Raw genomic sequence first — 27,918 nt, 5'->3', positions numbered from 1 at the left:
ACCACAACATAATTGCACTTCTATTCTTAGAAAGCAAAATCTAGTAATATTTACCTCTGATGTTAATAAATGTAAAAACATACAATGTAGTTTGTTATTTACAATAAGTATAATATTAAACTGAATAAATACCAAGGTTGGATCATAAAGAACATCAAACAATACTACAACTAAGATTTACCCCAAAGTTTAAAAAAAATAAATATATGGAAATTAAAACAAGAATCATGCTATCAATTGCATGCAAATTAAAGTCATAGAAAGCCTATGGTAGATCAAACAGCAAAACATGTAATATCAGGTGTTAAAAACTGCTTTTTGACCTTGAATAAAAGGGGGAAATGGAAAGGACAAATGAGTTTATATGGCTATGAGACTCCAAAAAAGAGTCGTGAGGTCATCAGAGGGGTCGTGCTTACACACGCCTCAGTAGGGTCCCAGAGACAGTCAAAGTAGATACAGCCCCAGGTACTGCTTCTGCTGAGGTTTACAAAGACCCACAGGTTCTATGGTCATGGCATGTGGCTCTGGAGTTCAGGGCCATGTCAGTTGGTCCTACTTTGGAATTTGTGTTCCTAAGTGTGATGAAGTTGCACTTAGATGTGACCTTTCTACACATGCCTCTTTTACTGGGCTGTGGTTGGTGCTGGGGTTGGTGTATACTCAAGAGACCTGAATCTCTGGACTGTCCTTGTGACAACCAGGCCCTGAGCCTCAGCAGACTTGCAACTCCTACTCTCTGGTTTATTGTACTTACCCTAGCCAGCTAAGAGGGAGGTGAAGAAGGTCAACCACCGCACCAGGGAACCAAGAATGCCTACAATTGAAAGCAGAATTGCAACCATCATCCAGGTGGAATCTAAGCCCCCTCTCGATATAGAGGCGGAGTGGACATAACCATCTCAGGGTCCACAGGATGGAGTAATAGAGTATGGATTAGAGTGGACTTACTGATATTCTACTATGGAACTATTGTGATTAGTAATGGAAGATATGATAGCATTGATGTAGAGAAAGTGGTCACGGTAGCTGCTGAGGGTAGGGAGAGGGAAGAAGAGATATGATGTGGGGGCATTTTCAGGACTTGGAGTTGTCCTGGATGGTGCTCAGGGACAGTTGCTGGAGACTGTATGTCCTGCCATGGCCCACTGGGTGGACTGGGGAAAAGTGTAAACTACAATGTAAATCATTATCCATGTGGTACAGCAGTGCTCTGAAATGTATTCATCAAATGCAATGAATGTCCCATGATGATGAACAAGGTTGTTGATGTGGGAGGAGTGGGGTGAGGGGAGTGGGGGGTATATGAGGAACTCTTATGTTTTTGAAATGTAACATTAAAAAAAAATAAAGAGAGGAAAAAGTAATAATAATAAAATGTATATAGATATATGGGGGATCTAAATGATAATTATTTCACATTTAAAAGATACATATTAAATGCTATTCCCTGAAAACTGATAAGCTATTATTTTAATTGCCCATTTATATTTACAAAAATTACACTTAGATGGACTGTATGGTTTATGAACGGTTTGATAAAATTGATTAAAATAAAAAGTCCCAAAGACATTCTCAAATAAATTAGAAAGTACAAAGAAATAAACATACAAACAAAAAAAAAAGTAAGGGTTATCTCCAGTCCAAAGATTACCTAGTATTCAGAGCTTTACTAATCTAATTCACCCTCTTATCATATTAACTCTGAAATATCATGTGATCCATATGATCATCTCTATATGCTGAAAGATGAAATTCTACTGAGGATTCAAAAGATATAACAACCAGCTAAGAAAAGAAGGGCTTTTCTTTAATCTGACAGAATGTCTAACAGAAGTGAGCAGTGAGCATCGTATTTACTAGCAACTTAGAAGTGAGTCTGTGAACATCAGAGATGATTTCAGGATGTTCAGTATATTCTGAAGGGTCCAGTCTCTGCTCAAAGACAAGATAAAGAAATAAGGATGCAAAGAAAAAAAAGTACTATTATTGCAGACATATGAATGATTGCCTATGTAAAAATATAAGAGAAGCTACTGAAAAATTAGACTACGTATAAAAATTATTAATATAGGATCAACAGGTAAAAATCAACAGGATTCTATACTCTACCAATTAGATAATGTACTTTATAAAAATAATTCAGGGAAGCGGACTTGGCCCAGTGGTTAGGGCATCCGTCTACCACATGGGAGGTCCGCAGTTCAAACCCGGGGCCTCTTTGACCCGTGTGGAGCTGGCCCATGCACAGTGCTGATGTGTGCAAGGAGTGCCCTGCCACACAGGGGTGTCCCCCGCATAGGGGAGCCCCACGCACAAGGAGTGCGCCCCATAAGGAGAGCCGCCCAGCGCAAAAGAAAGTGCAGCCTGCTCAGGAATGGTGCCACACACACGGAGAGCTGGCACAGCAAGATGACACAACAAAAAGAGACACAGATTCCCATGCCGCTGACAACAACAGAAACGACAAAGAAGACGTAGCAAATGGACACAGAGAACAGACAACCAGGGTGGCGGGGAGGGGAGAGAAATAAATAAATAAATAAATAAATCTTTTTTAAAAAATAATTCATTCAAAACAACCACAGGGGCTGTATACTGACAAGGAGTAATTATAAAGAAAAAAAAAAAACATGCAAAGGGAGACAGGGAGAACATTGTATAACCTTATTAAAGGACATAAAAATCTGAACAAATCCAGGAATATATCATAGACATGAAGGTGAATTCAAATATCATAAAGATGCAAATTCTTCAGATTATAATCTATGAGTTCAATAAAACTCTAAACCAAGTTCACGTAGGAAATTTCCTAGTAGCTTCCAAACTGATTTTAAATTATGTTGAAATATACATGGCTAAGAATGCCTCAGACAATTTTGTAGTACAATAAGGAGAGATTTGTAAAGGACAGGGAAATTTGTTCTCTCTGATATAAAAACTTAAAAAGATGTAGAAAAATAGTTTTTGATTTTTCATTTTTTTCATTTTTTTTTATTTTGAAAGAAGCTTTAGATTACATAAATGTTACTTCAAAAATAAAAGAGTATTCCCACATACCCCATGCTTTGTTACAATTGATGAACACATGTTGAAACATTGCTACTCACTGTCTATAGTTTATGTTACGATTTTTATAGTTTTGATAAAATGTATAATGGCTGCATTTGACATTGCAAAGTCATGCAGGGCAATTCCAATGCCCAAAACTGCCCCATGTTACACCTATTTTTCCCTCTTCCTCCCCTCAGAAATTCTGGAGATCACTGTCTTTAGAGCAGTGTTATAAGCGAACCACCTAAGACTCAGTATAAACTGACTGAAAGAAAATAACATTTAAAGTTCATTTTCTTAGTGACAAAAGCCACATTTCATATGCCCTATAGTCACACACGGCTCATCTAAAAGAGAGTATCTACAACTGCAAGTGAGAGAATCCCATCCATCTGCCCCATGGGATCTAAGCCCTCTTTCAATCAGAAGCAGGGTGGTCATCACCATCCTCAAATCATCAAGATTGAGGAATGAACAAACATAAAAGGGGAATGAAACTATGGACTAAGTCTCAGGCGGTTCATGGTTACCCTGTTAGGCAGAACAGCTATAAGAGAAGGGTCTTACAAACTGAAGCAAATATGATGATGCAATATCAGATCAAGTTGCCAGTAAACATTTGTCCAGAAATATATTTTTCAATTGGCCATATGTTGGGAAAATATATATATATTTAAAATGCTGTATCTCCATCTTTACTCCATCTATACAAATAAATTCCAAAAGAAATATAGATCCAATCTAAAAAAAGTAAAACATTAATAAAACTTTAAGAGATCATAATCATATAAGAGAATCCTTTCCAATTCTTGATATATGAAAAAAAACTTCTTAAATATTGTATTTGACCAAAAATACAAAGCTTAAAATAATTTATCAATAAATCAGCTATATTAAAATTAAAAACTTTTCCATATCAAAAGGTAAAATACAAACAACAGAAAAATACATCTGTACATATATACTGACAAAAATTAATCATCCAGACTATACAAAGAAATATAAATCAATATGAAATAGCAAACAACTCCATGAGAACCATGAACAAGTGTGTGAAGGATGATTTCCAGAAGAGGAAATCTAAATGGCCAATAAAAATATGAAAAAAAAAGGTTCAACTTCCATAGTAATAAGGGAGTGCAAACTAAGTCAACGACTGCTTACCTTTCCTACTCATCACAGTATGAATGTAGTAGACTATTGTCAATCTTGCCCATCCAGCAACTGAAACTTCATCCTTTGGGGGAATTCCTCCACTTTTTTTAAGCAAAGCCCCACGAAGTTAAAAATGTCAGGTACTAGTGACATCAGCTTGCCTTGCAGCAAAGTCATGGGCATGTGACCTGGGCTCTACCAGCCACGTGCACCAGGCTATGAGGCAGTTCTCCTGGGGACAAGGTTGGTGGAGGGACCATAGAGGTCTACCGTGGCTGGAGGATGATAGTGGCCTTTCACAGGCAGTGTTAGGAGATTCCATGGTACATCTTCAGGGAGCAGTGCTTAGAGTTGGTGACCGAGGGTAATGGTGTCCTCACAGACTGGTTTGTAGGTGGATTTTTGATGTTATATCTGGCTGAGTACCTCTGAACCTGTTTCTCCAAACTTTGTGATAAGCAACTCTGGAATCACCCAAAATTCTTTACCTCTTTTTCCCACGGGAATCAACAAGAGTTGGTTTCTGTTGAGTGTAACATCTAATAATATTAAATTTTGGTGAAGCTGTGGGAATTGGGCTCCGTCAGATACTGCAGGAAGGTGACCACTGAAGGAGCAGGTGGTAACTGAACTGTGACCCATAGGCAGAGGGAGGAAACACCAACCAATAGGATAAGAGATCTTCAGCCAACCAATAGGATAAGAAATTTTCAGCCAATAGGACCCTTTACTCTAATTAATAATCAGCCAATCAACATTTCTCAGTTAGCACACCCCATTAATATAAAGTGCTAATCTAGTCTTCAAACCCTAACCAATGGGCTTATGCAGACCCAGTGATTGACCAATCAACATCACAATGTAGGACACAGTAAAACTGTATCTAGCCCTGAGCATGCTTCCATGTTCGCCCTGGCCAGACTGACAGTGAGCTGCATCGCTGAGCTGAGCTGCGACACTGAGCTGCACACCTCCCTCTTACGGTGGGTGCCCTTCCACTGACACCTCCACGAGGCTTGAGTCACAACCCTGCAGGTGCTTCCATCATCACCTCGGTCAGCCTGGAGCCACAACACTGAGCTGGAGTCAAATAAACCTGTGGTCACTGTACCGAGGTCACTTTTCTTCACTCTGAAATCCATTCAAACCAAGGAACAATAGAGGCAATAACAGCCACTTTTGAAAGCAAATTGTCCATACAGAATGATGGCTAAGATGCCCTAACCTATGGCCCCAACTTTATACTTCAAAGACCATGCGCAAAAAATTTTCACTCTTGTATCCCCTTGGATGTGTACATGGATTTCCAATGAAGCAATATTTCCTGTACTTTGTGATCAGAAACAATTTCGTTGAAGAAGAAATGGATGCTTCCCTTGGTGTGTTCATAAGATCAATTTAATAGTAACTGTAATAAATGAAATTGATCTAGAGAGTCAAATAAAGTTGGCTTTCACAAAAATACTGACTCAAAAGGAATTTTCAACATGATACCTAGAAAAACACATTTTATTCCAGTACATTTATAAAATATAAAAGACAATATTCTATGTGGCTTATGTGTAAGTTCTCCTGTATAGAAGTATTTGGGAAAAGGACTGAAAGAATGGAGGCAAATTTCAGGAAAGAGATTGTCCCTGGAATGGGAAAGAGTGGTGCAAGAAATCTCAATTGTATTCATCATGATTTATTTCTTAAAAACACCCCAAAACACCCCTTCTTAAAGGGACATGTATGAAAAACTCCAATATTTTAAAATTCTGTGTATTGAATACATGGAGGTTTATTATATCCCTCTCTATGCTTTACTGCATAATTGAAGTATTAAAAAAAACCTTTTTCCCTACAAATAATTAAGCATTCTTTAGGCCACAAAAGAAGCATCAATACATTCAAAAATTAAAAACCAATTAGCAATATTCTGTTATTTCAATTAAAATATTAATATAAAATAAAATAAAAATAGTTATATTTAAATGTTCTTTGTAGTATTTGAATCAAAGCTTTTATCTAAATTATAACTGAAAAGTTTTAGAAAATCTTACTTACAGAATTATTAGATCAAATTAAGGCAGAACTAAAGAAAGATTTAAACAATCAGTAATTAAACATAAAATCGTACACCAAGATAGATCATATTTTGACCCATAAAACACAACTTAACAAATTTAAAAGAATATAAATCATACCAAGTATATTCTCAGTCCATAATAGAATTACCTAGACATCAATACTGAAAAATGCTGGACATCCTTATTTATTTGTAAATAAGCACCCAGTCTCTCTAGCATAATGATCAAAGAGAATTCTCAAGAGAGATTAAAAATATTTTGATCTAAGTGAAAATAAGATTTATAAAAATTGATGAGATGCAACTAAAGAAGTGCTGAGAAGAAAATTTATAGCCTTATATGTATATGTAATACAAACAGAAATATTTAAAATCAGTAACCTAAGCTTCCACTGAATAAATGGAGAAAAAAAGAAAATAAAAACCTAAAGAAAACAAATGAAAGGAATTAAGAAAAAAGTAGATTTTAAAAATCTACAAAAGTGAAAACAAGAATTTATAGAGAAAATTAATATGACTGAAAGCTGTTCTTAAAGTTAAGTTAATTGATACCTCTCTATCTAAACTAATCAAGAAAGAAAGAAGACACCACTTGCCAATATCAAAATGAAAGAGAAAATGGATATTAAAGGGATACTAAAGGAATATAAAAGTAACTCTTATGTCCACAAATTTGTTAAAAGGGATGAAATGGAACAAAGTCCCTTACATGCACAAACTACCAAAATTCACACAAGGCAAAAAATATCTTCTGAATAGGCCTATCCTTATTAAATCAATAATCACTAACCTTCCAAAATGGAAATTACCAAGTCCTGCACTTTTGCTGGTGCATTGTAACAAACATTAGAAAGAAAAAAAAAGGATGCCAATTCTCCATAATCTTTTTGATAAAATGAAAACAGAGGTAATATTTCCTAATTCATTCTGTCAGCCAGAATGATCCATGGGTTAGAGTTGACGACTTCAGGATGAACTCATCATGTCTAGTGTACTACTGATACCGATGGATATTTATAGGCATGTGTGTCTGTATGGTGAGTATACATACGTCTTCTGTAAGTCAGAGGGCTTACAAGCAAAGTTTTCCAGAAGAAGCAAGCGTACCAGGTGCCCGCGTTTGGGTTTCTAATACTATCCTACAATTAAAGAAACCAGGTTTCCTTGAGGAAATAGCTGATTCTAACATTGGGGTGGGAAATATACAACATCTGGCTGGGATGACACATAGAGCCAGAAAGTAAGAAAGTACTCTAAACAGGCCTAGAAGAGTGAAAGGGGATGGTGGAAGGGACACCGGGGTCCACTAAAAGAGCTTCCAGGGAAAGTGTCTTTGGCCCAGTGGTTAGGGCGTCCGTCTACCACATGGGAGGTCCGCGGTTCAAACCCCAGGCCTCCTTGACCCGTGTGGAGCCCATGCCATGTGCAGTGCTGATGCGCGCAAGGAGTGCCCTGCCACACAGGGGTGTCCCCCGCGTAGGGGAGCCCCACGCGCAAGGAGTGCGCCCTGTAAGGAGAGCTGCCCAGCGCAAAAGAAAGTGCAGCCTGCCCAGGAATGGCGCCGCCCACGCTTCCCGTGCCGCTGACGACAACAGAAGCGGACAAAGAAACAAGACGCAGCAAATAGACACAGAGAACAGACAACCAGGGGAGGGGGGGAATTAAATAAATAAATAAATCTTTAAAAAAAAAAAAAAAAAACAATTTAAAAAAAGTCCTAAAATACTGTTTAGGTCTAAAACAGTATTTTGTGGTTTTGTATTGCATTTATCTAAATATTTGTAGTCTGAGTGCCATTTTACAAGTTCCTTTTTAAATGAATAAAATACTTGCATTTAAAAAAAAAAAAAAAAAAACAAGACGCAGCGAAGAGACACAGAAAGCAGACAACCGGGGGAGGGGAGGGGAATTAAATAAATAAATAAATCTTTAAAAAAAAAAAGAGCTTCCAATGGCGAAATCTGGACCAGTGTAGCAAGAAAATAAAGTGGCACTGGATTACAAATAAAGTGCAAGGTAAATATCTTGGAGCACATACTGATAGAAATAAAGGAGTGACTGGATGAAAGAGAACAGACAAATATCCTGCACAGAAAAATTCCAAATAATTCATGTAGATACTCTTCCCTAGAGGTGGAACGTAACTCCCCACTGGTGTGTGGCCTGTGCCGCGTGACTTTCATCCAAAGATTACAGCATGAAAATGCGGGAAGCAAAAGCAACTTTACAGGGGCGAGCCTGACAAATACCACGTTAGATGGGTTCACGGTTAAGATCAGCCGTGGTAGGTCGTGTTAATAGGAGGAGCCCTGACGATTATGTGATACAAACAGGATCTTACCTTTGGGGGCTTCCTCCTGCAAAATATGTGACTTGGGTGTAATCCCAAGACAAACATCATTCAGATCCTTGGGGAGGGGCAGGGGCATCCTACCCCACCTACTCAATATACCTCAAAAGTATCAATGACCAAAAAAAAGAAAGTTTGAGAAAATGTCACATCCAATAGGAGACATGAGGACAAAGTATAATGTGGTGTTTTGGATGGGAACCTGGAATTTTTAAAAAAGGGTATTGGGTTAAATCAAAGGAATTCTGAATACATGGTGTACTTTAGTGAATAATGCATTAATATTGTTCTTTAATTGTATCAAATGTGCCATATTAATAAAGGTTAATAATAGGGAGAACTGAGTGTGAGGTATGCAGGAAATCTGTACCATTCTTGCCGTTTTTTGGTAAATCTCAAACTGCTCTAAAATAAGGTTCTATGAAAACAAGAAATCAGTGTCTCTAGATAGACACAGGTGGCTAATGGAGTTAATCCTCCTGCACACACAGGCGGTTTTCTCCTCATGGTCTGGTTTCTTCTCCACCCCTCATGTTGACCCACGGTGTTATGGGCACAGCCAGTTCAGTGGAAGCCATTTTACATGGTATGAAATTCAGGTCATGCCATCAGTGCAAGTTTTGCTAATTCTCTGGTTTAATCCAGGTTTAAAAAATACTAATAATCTCTGTTGAATTTAAATGTGTGTGTGTGTGGAGAGACTGAGAGAGTTCGATCACAGTTCCGTCTTCTCCAGTGCGTCTACAATGCTGGAGTTTCCGTGGGAACACGGCCCACCTCTGCCACGGGGTGAGGGCATCTCCCTATGGAAGCTGACCTGCTGAGAGAGGCGCCCGGCCACCTGCAGGACTCAGTCATTGCTGAGTGGAGCTGGGTCAAGATTGCGCAGGACCAGATTTTTTTCCAAAGATAAAGTGTTGGTAGTTAATGTACTCGTTTAGTGATTATGACATATTTTCAACTGTTTCTGCTTATTTTTTGTCTGCCTTGTGTGCTGTTATCCTATATTTGTTAATACGGTATTGCTGCTGATTTTTATTCTCACGATTTGGCACCAGATAAATTTTTTAAAAGTCTGTATGTCTCCTATATTATAGAAATACTGATCTCACAATTTGTAGTTTTGCTTAAGATGGTAGTTGCCGTATTTTAGTACATTTATAAAAACAACACATAAACATAGCAAGACTAAATTATATTTTCAAAAACAAAATCCAGCAGTTGTTGATAGACAATTTTAACATCATGCATTTTGACAAGTTTGTATATGTGGAAAACAATGAAAGGTATTAGAATTATAATTGTTAAAATTGACTTTCCACTTGATGATTAATTACTTTCTTCCAAATTGCAAAGACAGAAAGCTTCTGTAAATCCAAAAGAGTTTTCAAACCTTTTTCAAGACAAATCATGGATAAACTGAATAAATCTGTTAGAAGCTTCCAAAAATGTAGAGCACTATTTTTTCTAAAGGAACAATGTTCAGAAAGATGATGTAAAGTATTGATTTTACATAGACTCTTACCCACTTTTGCCTAATTCTGAATATGTTATCTAAGTAATTGGGTAAGGGCTAATCATTGCAATCAGATGGATAGGCTTTTTTCGTTTAATAGAACTATATACTAACATGCCATTGAACTTGAATAGTTTCTTATGATTTTAACTTCTGTTTAAAAAACTTGGGCATCAAGAAATAGAACATGTGGAGATTCATGAAAAGCTCATCTTTTTTACACTTTGCATTTGATAAATGAAACTCTCAAACAAATCATAACCGGGAGATCCATAATAGAAACTCTCCAGTTCAACTAGCATTTCATAAAAGTAAAAGCACAGCCTGCTTTCTAAGCTTTTAGTATTCAGGTCAGTGGCAAATCTTTTATCACAGAAAAATCCAGGAAAAGCTTCTAACAATTTCTGGACTACGCAGACAGCAGCAACATTGCTGGACCTAATTAAAAAAAAAAAAAACATGTTTTGGAAATTTGAAAGCTAAAAGAAAATCAAGTGCAATACATTCATAGAGATGTATTAATAAATTAGATAGTTGTAATAAATGTCATTAGGTTGCATATCCATCATAAAATGATGGCTTTATACTGCATTAATGTCATTTATCTACAGAAATCATTAAAAAATAAGAAATGCACTATTCAATTGAGTATAATAATTCATATTACATAGTACAGTGATAGTTCAGGTTATAAAGAATTCCCTATCACCAAGGCAACAGAAGATAAGCAAATAAAAATAGATTTGTATTTTCTTTTTCTTGAAACACATCAGTAATCTTAAAAATAATTAGCAATAGGGGAAATGGATGGGCTCAACCACAGTGTTTGATGCCCAGGGCCTCCTGGTGAGGGCACGCTGGCCCACGTGGAGTGCTGGCCCATGCAGAATACTGCCCCATGCAGGAGTACTACCTTGCGTGGGAAAGCCACCCCACGCAGGAGTGCTGGCTGGCACGGAGAGCTGGCACAGCAAGATGAGATACAACAAGAGACACAGAGAAGAGAAAATAAGAAGACGTAATAGAACAGGGAGCTGAAGAGAGTAATTGCCTCTCTCCCACTCTGGAAGGTACCAGGATCAGCTCCCAGAGCAGCCTTTTGAGAATACAAGCAGACACAGAAGAATACACAGTGAATGGAGAGAGAGAGCATTTGAGGGCAACGGGTGGGGGCGGGGGGGATAAAATAAATCTAAAAAAAAAAATAACTAGCAATAGGGCAAATTCAAGTTAATTGTTACTTGTAAAAACGGAAATTAAGATTTTGGGGTAAAATGTCTATATTGTGGGACTCTTGCAATATTGAGGCCAATTGGCAAAAAAAAAAAAAGATGCCAATTTTTGGAAAGAAATAATTGCTAAAAGACCTTGCAAAAAAACTATCTTGTCTCTAAATAAGCTTTATTTTCTACCTAGCACAATGTTTTCATTTTGTTTTGGCTCTTCAAAAAGTAGATGCTGTGGAGGTTCTGAGCCTGTTGAGGCCAGAGGGATGGAATGAGAAGAGATTTCAGGAAACCCTTGGTGATCAAGTCATGAGATTTGTGAAGAAGTGATTCTCATTCCATGTGAACTGCATGAAAATCTCCTCACAGAATTATAACACAGAGAAAGAAAACAAACTGGTCTACATTTGGATCGACTCTCTCCAGAGCCTGAGCAACTGTCTGATGCTCTTCCATGAGAATCCAACCAGTCATCTATGCTACCTGCATCTTATTACATTCTGCGCCCTTCTTTGCCTCAGCCAAGGAAACGAACCTTGCAAGGAAGCTGGCTGTGGAGGTTGACTTTTTGTCTTAGTTTCAAGGAAGAGTCGCTCCTGTTAGGTCCTGGCTCCAAAGTGTTCTTCTCAGACTCCAAGTTTCCTTGTCCTCTGCACTCCAATCAAGAGGGGGTCAGCAAGACTGCTTGTTTCTTTCCATGATTATTAGACTGGAAATAAGCAATTATGCATGACTCCCCCATCCCAATATCCCAGGCTCTGGTTAACTGCAGGCTCTCCCCAAATATGAGGAAGCCGATGGCCTTCAGGATGAGAAACATGATTTCTCTTAGGGAACGGACCCTAACTGCACAGAAAAATAATCTTGATAGACTGTGTGGCCAGGATATTAGGAGCAATACCTTGGGCCACGGGGGCTGAGTGGAATCTCGGATCCCACAACCAGTGCAGCCTCTTCAGCCTTGCTGTGCCTCTGGATGTGTGCTGACCCACACGGTGCTGTCAGCATCGTCTCGCAGGATGCCCAGCAGCTTAACTGACTAAAATGGAGCTGCCAAAGAAAACGGCCGAGCGAGATCCTCTCAGTTCTGATTGCACAGAACCGCACTGGTATCAAAACCCCAGAGCTTAGCTGATCATTCCCAAGAGCTTGCCTTCTTAGTTATGGTATTCCACTATTGCTGAGGCCTCACAGGGTCAGCTGGATGCTAAGCAGATGCTGACAAAAGCGTAACTTATCAGAGGAAACATTCTAAGGAGGGCTTTGGACAAGCCACTGAGTAAATGGATTCCTAGTCGATTTTTGTTGTTTTTTGCAACAACCATATGTTTAGATAAGACTAGTGTTCTATATATTATTTATGAGGAAACTGAATTACATGATGTGCCCATGATGAAGCTAATAAGCAGATAAAAATGTGAACGTGACTATGAGATTCTCAGTCTATGTCTGGACTCTATTTTAATGCACATTAGGCAATAAGAAACATCAAGAACTACAAACACTTGACTTTTCTCCACACAAATGTAGAAGAACTTTATCTGAAAGGGCCATTTTTAAGAAAGTTTGTCTATTTTGTTCTGTTTTGCTTTGCTTTCCTTAGTTTTAATTTCTAACATTAGGTTTGCTAAATGATGACTTCACCAAATGACATTTGCAGACAGTTGTCCTTCTACCCTTATCCAGCTAATAGATATTGTAGCATGAAAAGCTCATTTAATAAATGAAACAATATCTCTTTATTATTAATTACTATACATGAGTTACTGTGTATGTGATTGTTCTCCCCCATGGAGATGAATTTATCACTTCTGCTGTAATCTGAACAAACTGGCTTTATTGGTGTATTTTTAATGTACTAGATGTGTAGGGCATATGAAATTATAAAATGCATTGTTCCTCTTTTTATAATGAAAGACAATCTCTGAAATGAAACATTTAATGAGAAAGATCATTCTTAAAGTGTGACTAAGAAATTTTATAAATATTGTATTTTGTCTGGCTAGAAAAAAAGGTATCAACTTTTAATTTAAGAAAAAAGTTAAAATTATATAAACTGCTTAATATAGAAGGGATAATTTTAGCAATAATTATATAGTGCTAAGGAATATAATGGAATTTCTATTTTTGTCATCTCACGGATATTGAGCTCAAGAATTCCCTGCGCTCCTAATTCCCGAAGGGGGGGGAATGTCTTTTCCTCCATTTTCTTTATTTCTTTTTTTTTTATTTTTTATTTACAGCTCCATAACTTGCTTCTCCTGGCTTGAGGCATCTTATTTTCTTCCTCCTCCATTACTCCCATTTCTTAGCTCCTTTCTTTCCTTCCATTTCTTATTAATTTCTCTTTCTACCTTCTCATTAACATATTTTGTTACTTTAAGACAAATTTTCTTAGAAATTTAGAGATCTTTATTACTTCAAAAATATTTGTGCCACATTTACTGACGTCATGGTTTCTCAGTTAGAGCAGAACTGGTAGCGTTCTTATCAGTATCTTTGGATAATGAAAATGAAGACTCTAGGAGTTTAGAAATTATAAAATAAATCCCTTCACTGAGAGCCAAGAATCTGTGACTGCCCAGTGTGAATAACTTAAACAAATATCTATTAATTGTTATTTAATATGTATGAAGTACTGTACTAGGCACTCAGTTAAGCATTTTGTGAAGAACATGTGAAGAGTTTTACAAGCATAAATACACATAAAATTATGTAATTATAGTATTATTTCTGTGACAAAAATTGGAATCTTGAAGCGAGTTAGATGTTTACTGATTTGAATATAATTTTTAAAACGTATCAAATTATGTAATACATTTTAATAAAACGTTGAGTTTATATTACAGGAAACTGGGCTATATATGAAATTTGACTTACGTCACTTTATTGGTGATGCGATGTGTCTAAGTAGCCTCCCAGCTCAGTGAAAATGAATAGGGTGGGACACTGCTTGTTACAAGCTAGAGAGAAGTCATAAATGTAGCACGTGTCACTTTGCTTTAGGGCTCTGATTTCTTCTTTCCTAATAGTATCTAACTGCAATGGTTTCAAATCTATGAACCATTACATAGGATCCCAATGATCATAGACTTCTGAGGTATCAGAGAGGACTGTGGAAAAATTGGTAATAAGCCAGCAATTGCTTGTCACTTTGAGATCCCAGTTCAGCAGACAGGAGCCTTACAGGATTCAAGACAAATTTTATGGGACGCCAAGGTGGAATGATGATAGCAAGGCAATTTTCTTGGTCTGTCCCTGGGCTATTCTTGTTTGACTAACTCTTGCCTTTCAATATAGATACATATTCCAAAATATTTTGGGTGAAATATAATGGTTAGAATCATTTATGGCACATAATTGCAACTTTTTTGCTGTTAAAATATGGGCTTGGGAAATAGTAATCTGCTGATAGTTCTACCAGTCAGGCTGTAAAGAGAACAATGACTTAAAGAATTTCCTTTGAAACCTTGTTGTATCTTAAATAAGCTCCATTGTTCAAACGATCCATTAGCAGTTTTAGCTATATAGGTTTTTCAGGTACTTCATAACTGATCCTTCCTGGGGATCCATCTCTACAATGCTCTAGGGATATGCCTATGCAACTAAAAGAATACTTTCCATTTTGCAGTCTCTAAATAACAGAGCATTAGCTTTCACTTAGGTGCTAGGCAAATGCAAACATAGAAACTTGCACCTCATGTCCTGTTATATTTTCTTTATTTAAATGTATTGAATTTATAAAAGTGCATTTTTGACAGCCAGTAAGGCTTTTGACTGTGAAATGCATCATCATAATCATGATTATCATCATCATCAACATCAAAATAATAACAAATGCTTATTTTGCAATTACCAGTGATACTTTGGTTTTATGCAAATCAGCTAGTTTCATCCTCAAAACAACCCTACGAGGTAAGTATCACAATCCCCACTCTGTATGTTATAAAACAAAGGTACAAGAGATTAAGCAGCTAGCTGTGAGGGCAAGGGGCTGGCATCTCTGATATTCGAGGCCAGACATTTGGTTCCAGAGCCCTTCCTCTCACCAGCTGACACAAGTGATGGCCGAAGCAAAGGCTATGTTCCAGAGAAACATAATTCTGAAAAAAATTTCAACAATACTCAACATTCCTTTAAAGCATGCTTCTTGGGGAAACACCTTTGCTGCTCTGGTGTTTTATTTCATTTTCAAAGAGAGAGATCTGACGTTCCGGTTATTCTTTAGGCTGGAGCTGACAAGGTCTCCTTGACTGCACAGAAGGAATACGAGGAAAAGATTTTTCCTACTGATACCAAACAAAGGGGGCTCTTTCCTCCTGATGCATCTTTAGGCCAATTCCTGAGACACTGGGGTTTCAAAGACAGGAAGAGTTTATTTTATTGTGGAACCAAAGGAGCACAGGAGGCATCCTGGTCCCAAATTGCAGTAATTCTAGTATCGTGTAACTTCAAGGAGCTAATGAATACTTGGGGTGGCGTTTGCACAGTTCTTTCATTAATGAGCACGAAGGGGCTGGTAGTTGGGGGTGGGTACCAACAGCTGGTTGGGGAGTCACAAAGTTACACCATTCTCAGAGATGAAGGCATACTGGAGAGGGGGATGCCGGAAACAAAGGCCAGCGACAAGATTTTTAATACAGGTATCATTAGAAGGTCACCCATTGAGTAGAAATATTCATGTATGAAGGTAAGATACTGCTGGAAAAAGCATTATAAGAACAGGTAAAAGTGACCATATAGAAGGTAAGATCTACTGGGAATAATCATTACATTGACAGGTTTTTAGTTGGAAATGGCCACATACCAAGGGTGAAGTCAGTCTAGATAGTTTCAGTAACTTCAGATATTAACCTTTTAGGCTAATTTTAAAAGCCTAAAGAGTCTTTCAGTAATCATAATTATTTGTTAATTCTTAACCTTCAGTACACTGTAACAATTCTTGAAAACAGGAAATGGAGCTAGGAGGCACGATAAATACTCAAGGAAATTGAAAGTTAGAAACCAGAAGATATTGCCTTGAGGTTCCATATATAAAAACAAGTCACAGCCCATCATTCTGCAGGTTAAGAATACTTTTTCCCGATGTATGCTGCAAGTTTCATAGCATGAGTTCGACACAAAACAATACTGGGCTGTGAGATTACTATCAGGACCATCAGCTAGGAACTTCGTGATTAATTTCCACCCTCCACTCTGTACGGACCAGCTAACTGGCAGCACTTTTTGCTCTCAGGCTGAACCCTGTGACCTGCATTTAAGGACATTTCTCCAGACTCAAAAGAGAAGCAGCATGATTCGAGGTATTTTCAGACATGATAATAAGCAGAAGAGAATAATGCAATAAAGAAGAAATTCTATTTAGGTTTTTCCAGGAGCAAAGTATACTCAAATAAATATCTTTCAAAAAAATGTTCTATTTCAGCAACTAAAATTGAGGACTTCTTTTGATTTGCTGGATCCTAAGTGAAACAAATATTCCACAGGTCCCACCTGTTTACACAGAGCATGATGACAAAACTTCTATGTTAGGTAAAAGACTACCTCAAAACCAGGCAGATGCCAATTCCACAGGATACTTAAGAAAGCCATCTATTCAAACCCCAGACTCTGCAAACTCCTCTGTAAAGGGCCAGCTAGAAATATTTTAGGCTTTGGGGCCACCTGGTCTCGGTTGCACCTACTCATTTCTGCATTTGTCTCAGGACAGGTGCCATGAAGACAGGAAAGTGGCGATATCCCCCAAATCTCCATTTATAAAGACAGGAGGCAGGCTGGACGTGACCCAGGGACCCTGCTTCACTGACTCTGCATCGACTCAGTAGTGTGAATGCAAAGCCAAGGCTTAACAGCTTTTTGAGGAAAACTAATAGTGCCAAAGGAAAAGGCCAATGAGCACAAAAATGCAGCTAATCCAAAGGAAACATAAGTCATGGAAAATAAAGAAATTGGTTGAAAAAATCAGAACAGTACCTTGTGAAAGAACAGGCTACTTAATAAAAGAAGAAACTAGAGAAGAAAGGAATATTATAAATTAGGTATAGCAAGACAAATAGAAATGATAACCTAAGTTTAACATAAACAAACAGAAATGTATAGTGTAAATGAAAGAAAATAGATACAGGAAAAGCAACATCTTTGTTATTCCAGGAAAACAGAATAGAACATTGACAAAGGAGAGTAATAATTGAAATAAAATTTCCCAATCCTGATAAAGAAGTGTAGCAGTTTGGCATTGTCTATGAGTTCCAAAAATAGATACTGGATTACATTTGTAAACTAGTCTGTTCCTCTGGGTGGAATTAAATTATGATTAGGACTTTTTTTTTATTCCCTCCCTTGTGGTGCTTGCTGTCTGCTTTCTGTATCCATTCACTGCACGCTCTTCTGTGTTTTTACTTGTCTCCCTTTTTTTGTTGTGTCACTTGCTGAGTCGGCTCTCTGCGGCGCTTGCAGGTCGGTGGCACTCCACAGCACTTGCAGGCCGGGTGGGACTCTGCGGCATGCAGGCAAACCTGCCTTCTCAAGGAGGCCCTGGGTCCCTGTGCCGGGGTAGATGGGAGCCCAACTGACTGAGCCACAACCGCTTCCCTATGATCAGGGCTTTTTCTGGGCCATGTCAGCAGGATGTTGAGTCCCTGCCCCTTGGTAGGAGGGGACTCACGGAGAAAACCACAGGGCTAAGATGAGAATGGGGATTTTTGAAATGGAACCTGGGAAGTAAACACACAGCAGAGAGCAGAGCACTGAACCCACAGAGAATTGAGCCCTGGGGAGAGAGACAAAGCCTAGTGAGTCTGACCGTCTACAGCTGTCCTTGTGGATAGCAGAGCAGCTGATCCCAGAGAGAAAAGAGCCCCAGGAGAGATACAAGACTTATCCCAGCCCACAGCTGATATTTGAAGACGCCAGGACCATGGAGTCTTAAGAGGAAGAGGAAGGCTGAACTTTGGCAGCCATCTTGCTCCAACATGCAGCCACAGACTTTGGTGTGGGAAGTAAATTATGCTAATCATAAAAAGGGAAAGTCCTTAAAGCTTTCAGAAATTGAGAGAAGATGAAAAGGAGCAGCCAGCATTTATTTCTTAAATAAAAAGAACATGAAACATTAAATGAACAAAAAATCTGTCACAAGTACAAAGGATGCCCAAACAGATAATGTTTTCATTATCTGGGGAAAAATACGTGGAGATTAGAGCTCTGTTCACAGCCAAGGTATCAGTCAATTCCCATGTCTATATGAGTGTGTGTGTGTGTGTGTGTGTGTATTTGAGGATCAAAGTCTCAGAAATCTTTTGAAATCCATTTCAGAGCTTTTTTAATGTTAATTTAACAAAGACTATACATACATATGTATATATATATATAGACACATACATAGATAACTTAAATAAGTTGTGAAAACTGCATTCCATTAAAGAAGCAATATATTTGAAAAGAAGTTTAAAGTATTAAAAGAGGATATACTTGGATTACCCTTCGGTTATCCAGCTGAGTAGTAGAGTTTTCAGGATTCCTATATAAACCAACCACACTCTTAATTCCTGGAGTTAGTCATATGTAAATATTATTGTTAATGGGCTTAGGCTTAGGTATTTTTAGAAAATACTGCTAGATAGATCATAGAACACTCAATTAACTGGTAAAGTACCAACAATACAAAAAAAAAAAATATTCCCTAAATTAGAGGTAGGTGGTGAGGAGATAGTGAGAGATATACTGGAGAAACAAAATAAGAGGCTAAATAGATTTAAATTTGGTAAAACAAATAAACAAAATACAAAGTCTTTTTACTTTGTATTTTCTTACCATTCTGGTAGATTCTATATTTTTATTTATGAGTATATATATTGCTTTGTCTTTGAAAAGAAACAATTTTATAAAGAAAAAATTTAAAACAATAGATGACTTATTTAATGATAATTTCAGATTATTGTATCTAATAATAATAATGTAGTATGAATACATTTGCAATAACCTAAAGGCCCAACAATGCACTTAATTATTAAATTAGAGTGATATTCATTAAATTTATTTTTAAGGGTAAGGAGTACTGAATAACCAGACACCTCACAAAAAGGAAAAGTGAACCCTCATCTCCAGACTTTAAATCATAATACCTACCCATAGTGGTAAAAACAACATGATATTGGCCTAAAGACAGAGACTATAGACCAATGGTACCAAATTTATGGTTCAGAAACAGACCCTCGCAGGTATGGTCAAGTGATTTTTGACTAGCCTGCCAATCTCACACAGCTCAGGCAGAACAATCTATTCAACAAATGGTGCTGAAAGAATTGGATATCCATAGCTGAAAGAAGGAAAGAGGACACCTATCTCACACCTTATACAAAAACTAACTCAAAATGGATTAAAAAAACTAAAAATAAAAGCAAGAACCATAAAACTTCTAGAAGAAATTATTGGAAAATATCTTCAAGACCTGGTGGTAGGTTTTGGATTCTTAAAGGACATAAGAGAAGGACTGAGTGGACTATTGATGTTTAATGTATGTAGAAGTTTTAATGAGCTTTCCTGTAAAACTGTGGAAATGTATAGAGTGGATGGTAACACACAGTGAGTAACAGCTAGTTTATAAATGGGGATGTGACTGAAAATGGTAGTCTAGTTATATAAATGCCAATTGACAGAATGTTTGAGAATAATCTAGGAACTGATAGCACAGTAAACCAAGAGGTGGGTGAGAAATGTGGTTGATGGCACAGATGCAAGAATGTCCGTTGTGAGCTACAACAAATGTACATCACTACTGCAGGGTGATGGGAATGTGGAGAAGCATGGGAAAAATACAACTGGAGTGACCTATGGATTATGGTTAGTAGTAATAATATAATATTCTTGCACCTAGGCAAAAAATGTACTGTGTTGATATTGAGGCAGTATGGAAAATGTGAGCCAAATGTACATGATAGACATGGTAACAATCAGATGATACGTATTTTATCTGTAGCAAATGACACACCACATTATGGTGTGTTGATAGAGGGGTGCTGTTTGAGAATTCTGCACAAGAGCATGATAGTATTATAAGTTTACAACTTCTGTCATAAGAAAATATATTCAAAAAATAATATAGGGTTTTTTGGGGAAAAACACACCAAATGTAAGATAAGGACTATAATTAATAGTAAGATTTTGGCAGTGTTCTTTCATGGTTTGTAACAAACTTCTCATGACAATGCAAGGTGTTGGTGGAGGGTTGATGTATGGGACCCCTGTATGATGGTATGCATGTTTGCTTTGTAAGTTCACAACATTTACTATACACTTAATTGTTTATATTTGTTCATATATAAATGATATAAAGATAATAACAATCGGATTGGTTAGGGGAAAACTATATTGTTTAGCAGTAATATTTTGACAGCACTCTTTAATCATTAGCTAAAATAGTTTAAAAACAATGCAAGTTATTGGTGGTAGGGTGAGATGTTATATATGTTGGTTTGATGTTATATATGTTTGTTTTATAAGTTCACAACTATTATACACTTACTGTTTATGTATGTTTATGTATAAGTGATATATTTCAATAAATTTTTAAAAAATCATACAGTGATCTACAACTATTAAAATACAATTTTTAAGTAAAGTTTGGTGAAAAGAGACAAAAATAGCTATGTATCTGGAAAGTTTGATTATACAGGCTTGTTGGGAGGAAGAGAGAAACTAAGGGTGGGAAGTAGAGAAAGGGGTGGTGGCAGGGAAGGAGAAAGCTTGATAACAGTAGGTTGTGTGTTTATGAACGGTTGTCCTTATCTTTTTTGAACTTTCATGTATTTTTCAAGTTGTAAACATCTTATTGTTTGTAGTAGCATACACAATTTTATTTAATGAATGTACATACCAGATATTTTCACTTAGTGAAATAGTAGATAATATGCAGAAAATCAAAATATTAATATGAAAAGAAGTATTAGAAATTATGGCATCAATATTGAAGCTTGGTTTTAGCTCTAACAAGAAACAAAATTGAATATCACATAATAGCTGGAATATACTGATGCACTGAACAGTGTAAGAGATAGTACAAATTACTAGATATAACTTGGGACTTGGTGACTACAAATTGTGTTTAAAATCCAAACCTAGCTGGTCAGTAATTGCATAACCTCTTTGACCTTATATGAAAATATGTAAATATTTAGTAAATAACAAGTGCAAAGTATGTGATAAATAATAGGTGCAAAGTCAGGTATCAATAAATTTCTTTTAGGCTGGAGAAATTTGATAATAAATTTAGACTATATTGGGGAGCTATCAGTCCATCTCAATATTTACTTTAGAGTTATGGCTTTCAGCACAAAAGTTTTCTGGTATTTGAGTATTTTATTCCATTTAGATGTATTGATTTTTTAAGAAAAACTTGAAATTGGATCACTTTAAGATGACTTTATCCTGTCACACATATAGCACAGATAACTAAAATTGTATGTACTCTTCTTATTTCAGCTTATGATAAGCCATGAAGATCTTATTTCATTTCATTCATAAGTATGCATAAATATATATAACTTTATGGAAAGTCTTAGACATAAACCTTAAGTCTCTGGATGGCACAGATTATCTGGGAAACTAAATATGGTCTTAATATTGTTGTCTTTATTTTTTCTATATGTAGCAAACAGCAGAGAAAATCATCACTGTGCCTGTTATATTGCTAATTGCATGGTGATTATGGGAACATAGGACATGCTTTATTATCAATGGATCACCAACTAATTATTAAGCTAATAAATATTCCCGTTTCTTCCTTAATCATGAACAACCTAATTCCACCAATGGACTTGATTTCTCAAATTTCATACGACTTTCTCATTGCCAAGCTAAAAGGATCGTGCCATCGTTCGAGCTCATTCACGTGATTACCCACTCACTTCAGAAAAACTCTGGTCTTTCTTATTTATTCATTTTTGATCTCTTGATTTGTCCCTGCTTGGTCTCTTTTCTGACTCCTCCTTGGTGGTGTGTTAAGTGCCTCAGCGGGTACTTTTTCTTGCTGAACTTCCAAGAGCCAATCCCGATCTATTATGACCCAGGTGCTATAGATCCTGCGAGCCTCTCTTTTCATCTCCCACCTGCTGCTTCTCCAGAACTCTAAAACTGAAGCGCAGACGATCTGCAGGTGCTGGCCCTTGTGTTTTTGGGTTCAGCATCATCAATAAAGGCAATTGTCTTTCCACAGACACAGAGGTAGAACCTCAGCACTTTTCGAGTTCCCCACATCATCTTCTTCCACGTCACCAAACTTTTCCTGATTTCTCACTTCCAATTAGACCTCTTATATTGCCCCAGTTACAAAAATAATGAAACAAATGGCAGAACCACAAATTTAATGTTCTCTTTGTATCTTGCCACACAGTAATTTCTTTCCAGTGTTTAACCTTGAAGTACTAATCCACAGCAGCCAGCAGTCTAATATGCTTAATTATGATCTTAATAAATAATGAAAAAAACATCACTCTAAGGCTCAAGTCAGTATCTGAGGCCACTGAAACTTAAATACTTTACCTCTTCTGTAAGTTGATGTGGATAACTTGAGGGACAGATGTCCTCTACTCAACTACACCACCTCTCTTTACCCCAGGGCCTTTTATTGAATTCCATACCCCTAGACATAGGAGCTCACACTCTTGGTTAGAAGTATTCTAATTCACACACACCTGTAGTGCATATTTGTATTTTAAGGATAGGAAAGATAAAATGATTCGTGGAAATAATCTTTAGCATTTTTGATTATTCTTATTTTGTGTGCCTCTCTATTTTATTTCATAAGGAAGTAATTTTTTTGGCTCCCATTTGGACCACTTTGTCTCAGAAAATTTAATGATATTGAGAAAGGACCCTGAACGGGGTTTTATCTTTTGCTCACTTTGGCAGATTTGTTTTCTTGTGCACATATAACTCAAATATCAAATATATATTGGCCTCTGTTGAGGGGAAGTTAAAAAAAAAAAAGCCATTTGAAATATATATTGGCCTAGATAGAAAAAAAATAGTTTATTATGTTGAAGTCCTTAAATAGTGTTAGGTATTTTATTAGTGTGCACTTTCTGGGAAAATCTGAGTTATTTCTGTGTATTTTGAGATAACTGTAAGCTCATTCATTTGAATATACATCAAAACAAACTGGGGTGTTTAAAAATACAACTTACAAAAAAAGAAGTATGAAAGGAATAATACTAGAGTCATACTTAAGGGCAAATAATGATCATAATGATAATGAGGAAAATAATAATAAAAAATACATTATAGATAGTTTTCCTTTAAAGCAAATATGTAAGGTAAAGGTGAGAATTATTGTAGCAGTTTGATATTGTTTATAAATTCCAAAAATAGACATTGGATTATGTTTGTAAATTGGTCTGTCCCTCCAGGCATATTAGATTATATTGGATTCAGAGGTTTCACTTTTACTTGATTAAATTATGATTAGGGCTTTGACTGGGCCACATCTGTAGGATGTTGAGTGCCCACCCCTTTGATCAGTGGGGACTCACAGAGAAAACAACAAGGCACAGGAGTTAGCTGGAGTTTTGATCCTGGAGCCCAGGATCCTTGTGGAGACATCAGAGTAGCTAAGCCTGAAGAGAAATGAGCCCCGGGAAGAGGGGAACCCAGGGAGCCTAAACCCTGGCAGCCATCTTGCAAGCCTGCGCCTTATGGCCTGGTAACTACATGATTCTACCCCAAATAAATACCCTTTTTAAAACCCAACAGGTTTCTGGTATTTTGCATCAGCCCCCCTTTAACTGACAAGTGCAGAATTATGTTACTATATTTAATAGGTTTTTTGGAAATATCATGAAATGAAAGAAAAAACCCAGGAGAAGAGCAAGAAATAAACAAATAAATAAAAAAAAAACTATTTGGTGTGACAATATCTGAGAATTTTCCAAAATTAATGACAGACACATCAAATGACAGATCCTGAGAGCATAGAATAAAACAGGCCTGATAAATACCAAAATTTCTATGCCTAAGAATATAATATTAAAACTGCAAATAAGCAGATAAAAAGACAATCTTGAAAGAAGCCACAGACTAAAATAGCTAAAATAAAAAAAAAACCTTACCTATGATAAACAAGGATAAATTTTACATCAGATTTCCCTTCAGAATCCATATAAGCAAGAAGATAATAGTATTAAATATGTAAAGTGTTGAAAAAAATCAAACTGGAATTCTGTATGCAATGAAATTATCCTACAAATGTGAAGGAAAAATAAAGACTTCTCAGTCAATAAAATGAGGATATTTGTCATCATTAGATTTGCCTTGTAGGAACTATATAAAGAAGATCATCAGAAAGAAGGAAAGTGATATAGAGCAGACACATAGATCTACAGAAAGCTAGGAAGAGCATTAGAGAAGGAATAAATGAAGGTAATTTTTTAAAAACTTTTTTAGTCTTAACTGATTGAACAGATAATAGTTCATTCAAAATAATAACAGTGTACTGGGTGATTGTTGGGAGGAATTGGAAATAATGGCTGGTAAGGTCCCTGTGCTATCCATATCACATGGACTTAGGTTAGCTGTGTGTATTGCAAACTCTAGGACAGTCATTAAAATACTAAGTAAAGGAATATAAAAGATATGCTAAGACAGGAGAAAAAGTGAAATAATATAAAATATTCAATTAGAACTAGAGAAGTCAGGAAAGAGTGGAAGACAAATAGATAAACAGATAAAGGGAGAAAAACCAGTACATATATGATAGATATCAATTCAATTATGTCAATAATCACTTTAAATGTGAATGGTCTAAGTACAGCAATTAAAAGACAAGGACTATCAGATAGCATAAGAAAACAGAACCCAACTATTTGTTGTCTACAAGAAACCCATGTTAAATACAAAAAAAAAATAAAAGACTGAAATTAAAAAGGATAAAGATATATTATCCTAACTCTAATCAAAGGAAAGCTCAGGTAACTACATTAATCAGATATTACAGACTAGATCAAGGAATATTATCAGGGATAAAAAGGGGCTGTACATAATGATAAATGAGTCGATTTTCCAAAAATATATAACTATACTTAATGTGTATGTACCTAACAAATGTGTGAAATTACATGAGGCAAAAACTATAGACTACAAGATAAATAGATGAATCCACTATTACAGTTGGAGATTTCAACACCTCTATCAGCAACTGGTAGGTCCAGCAGGCAGAAAATCAGTAAGGGTATAATTAAACAGAACAGCATGATAAATCAACTGAATCTAATTGACATTTAGAGAATACCTCATCCAACAACTGCAGAATACACATTCTGCACATCAAGGCTCACATGGGACATTTACCAAGGTAGACTATATCATAGGTCATAAAATATACTTTATGAAGTAAAAAAAAAAAAATAGAAATCATACAGAGTCTGCTCTCAGACCATATGGAATGAAAGCACAAATCAATAACAGAATGATAGCTCAAAAGCCCCAAAGTATTTGGAATATCGCACAACACACTTCTAAGTAGAACACAGGTAAAAATCATCACTCAAGAGCAATTTTTAAAGTATTTTGAATGAAATCAAAGTGAAAATACAACTTAAAATTTGTAGGTTGCAATAAAAGAAGTGTTTAGAGGAAAATTTAAAACATCGAATGCATATACTAGGATAGAAGAAAGATCTAACGACAATAATCTAAGCTTCCATCCTAGGAAATTGGAAAAACCAGAGCAAATTATACCTGAAGTAAACAGAAGAAGATAAATAATTAGAGCAGAAAACAGTGAAATTGAAAACAGGAAATAGTAGAGCAAATCAGTGACATGAAAAGCCAGTTCTTTGAAAAGATAATAAATTTGAGAAATATCAGCCGTATCACAAGGAGAGTCTGATTTTCTGCTCTGTGGGACATTTGCCATCCAGAACTCTCTGGGGAAAAACGTCTTGTCATTACACTGAGAAATTGTAAGGGTGGCCTCAATGAGTTAGCTCAGTCACAGTGCATCCTGCCCCCATGAGACCTACCATTTCTGTACTACTTAATTCTACTTCGGCAGTGTCATGGTACTGCCCCTACTTGTCATTTCAACTGCCAGACTGCCTAGTTTAGAAACTCTTCATTATTCATTGACCCCATTAATAAGAGCTCCTGAGTGTTTCCTTGTTTCCTCTTTTTTCATTTTTCAAAGTCAACTTAGTAAAACCTACTAGGTTACGTCACTTAAGTACTGAAAATATGCAATGGCTTAACAATTATTAAGTGCAGCTATTTCACTGTGTTTACCAAATTTCCTTACATGATATATTCATATTCAGACTTTTGTTTGATTCCATTCCCAGCAATCCCCATATCAAATTGCATTTTCTGAATAACTGAGTGTTTCTTTCTTGAAAATTTCTATTTCCTTTTACAAATTTTGTTAATACCTCATTAAAAGTGCATTGTTAATTTCGTGCCTTGCATGAAATAGAGAAGTTCCTTCTACCTGGGATTCTCTGTAGTACTATGAGAATTCATTATGGTATTTTGATATATGATAAATACTTCCCCCAGCAAACTAGGGCATAAATGAACTGTTTTTTTCCATAAGTAAACTTTTCCAACTTGTGCATTTTGGTTTTTTTTTTTTCCTTTGAAATTTCATAAACATAATTTTCTCCTTTACAAAAATGCAGCTAATGTATGGCTCCCACAATTGAATTTTTCCTGGTTCCAAATTCTTTAAGTTTTCTAAGAGTTTGGAAATGAGATAACTCTGCTTAGAATGCTTAAATTATACAATGTTAAAGCTTCTTAAAATCACCCCCAAAATACATGTTAATGGGTTCAGTGTAAAATCAAGATAAATCAATTCTTACTGGACTTTAGGTCATTGTGCCTTTTATTTTTGCTTCTCACACTACTTGAATATTTCCCAGTTTTCCACAATATTCTGGAATGTTGAGACTGACAGAAAAACTATGTCTATATATCTGATCTTTCTGGGGATAGTGATATAACTAATATATAGAACAAATGCTTATGTAGTTTTTGTTCAGTAAATGGCATCCTTCTAAATATTTTACAGATATTAACTAATTTAATCTTTGCAACAACCCTACGTAGAATGTTCTAATGTTATCCTCATTTTTACAGATAAGGAATCTGAGGCACTGAGAAGTTTAGTAATTTGACTTTAGTGAAATGGCTAATCTTGACAGAGTCAGGATTTTCACATGCATGCTTTTAACCATTTTCTTTTCATGCACGTCTACGACATAAATTCGTCTAAGAGAGGTAGTGTGGATTTTAGTAACTGTTTCTATTTCTTTATATTTTCCCTCTTCCCCTCATTCTTTATTGTAATACCAGATCTATTGCTTTGTTTTTTAATTCAAGTATCTAATCCTATTTTGGGTGGGGCATTGGAATATAACTCCCCTTGACAATTTATTTAATACGCTTTTATTCTGCTACCCTTAGCCAGGCATGACCTGTTATCCAACAGTAGAAATGACATTTTTGATCCAAAGTTCACGGGGACCTTTCCTGGAACAGTTTAAATAGGTCTGTGATTGCC

This window comes from Dasypus novemcinctus, chromosome 5 (genome assembly GCF_030445035.2).
Source record: "Dasypus novemcinctus isolate mDasNov1 chromosome 5, mDasNov1.1.hap2, whole genome shotgun sequence".
NCBI classification, from domain to species: Eukaryota; Metazoa; Chordata; class Mammalia; order Cingulata; family Dasypodidae; genus Dasypus; species Dasypus novemcinctus.
Note: the sequence above shows the minus strand (reverse complement) of the source record.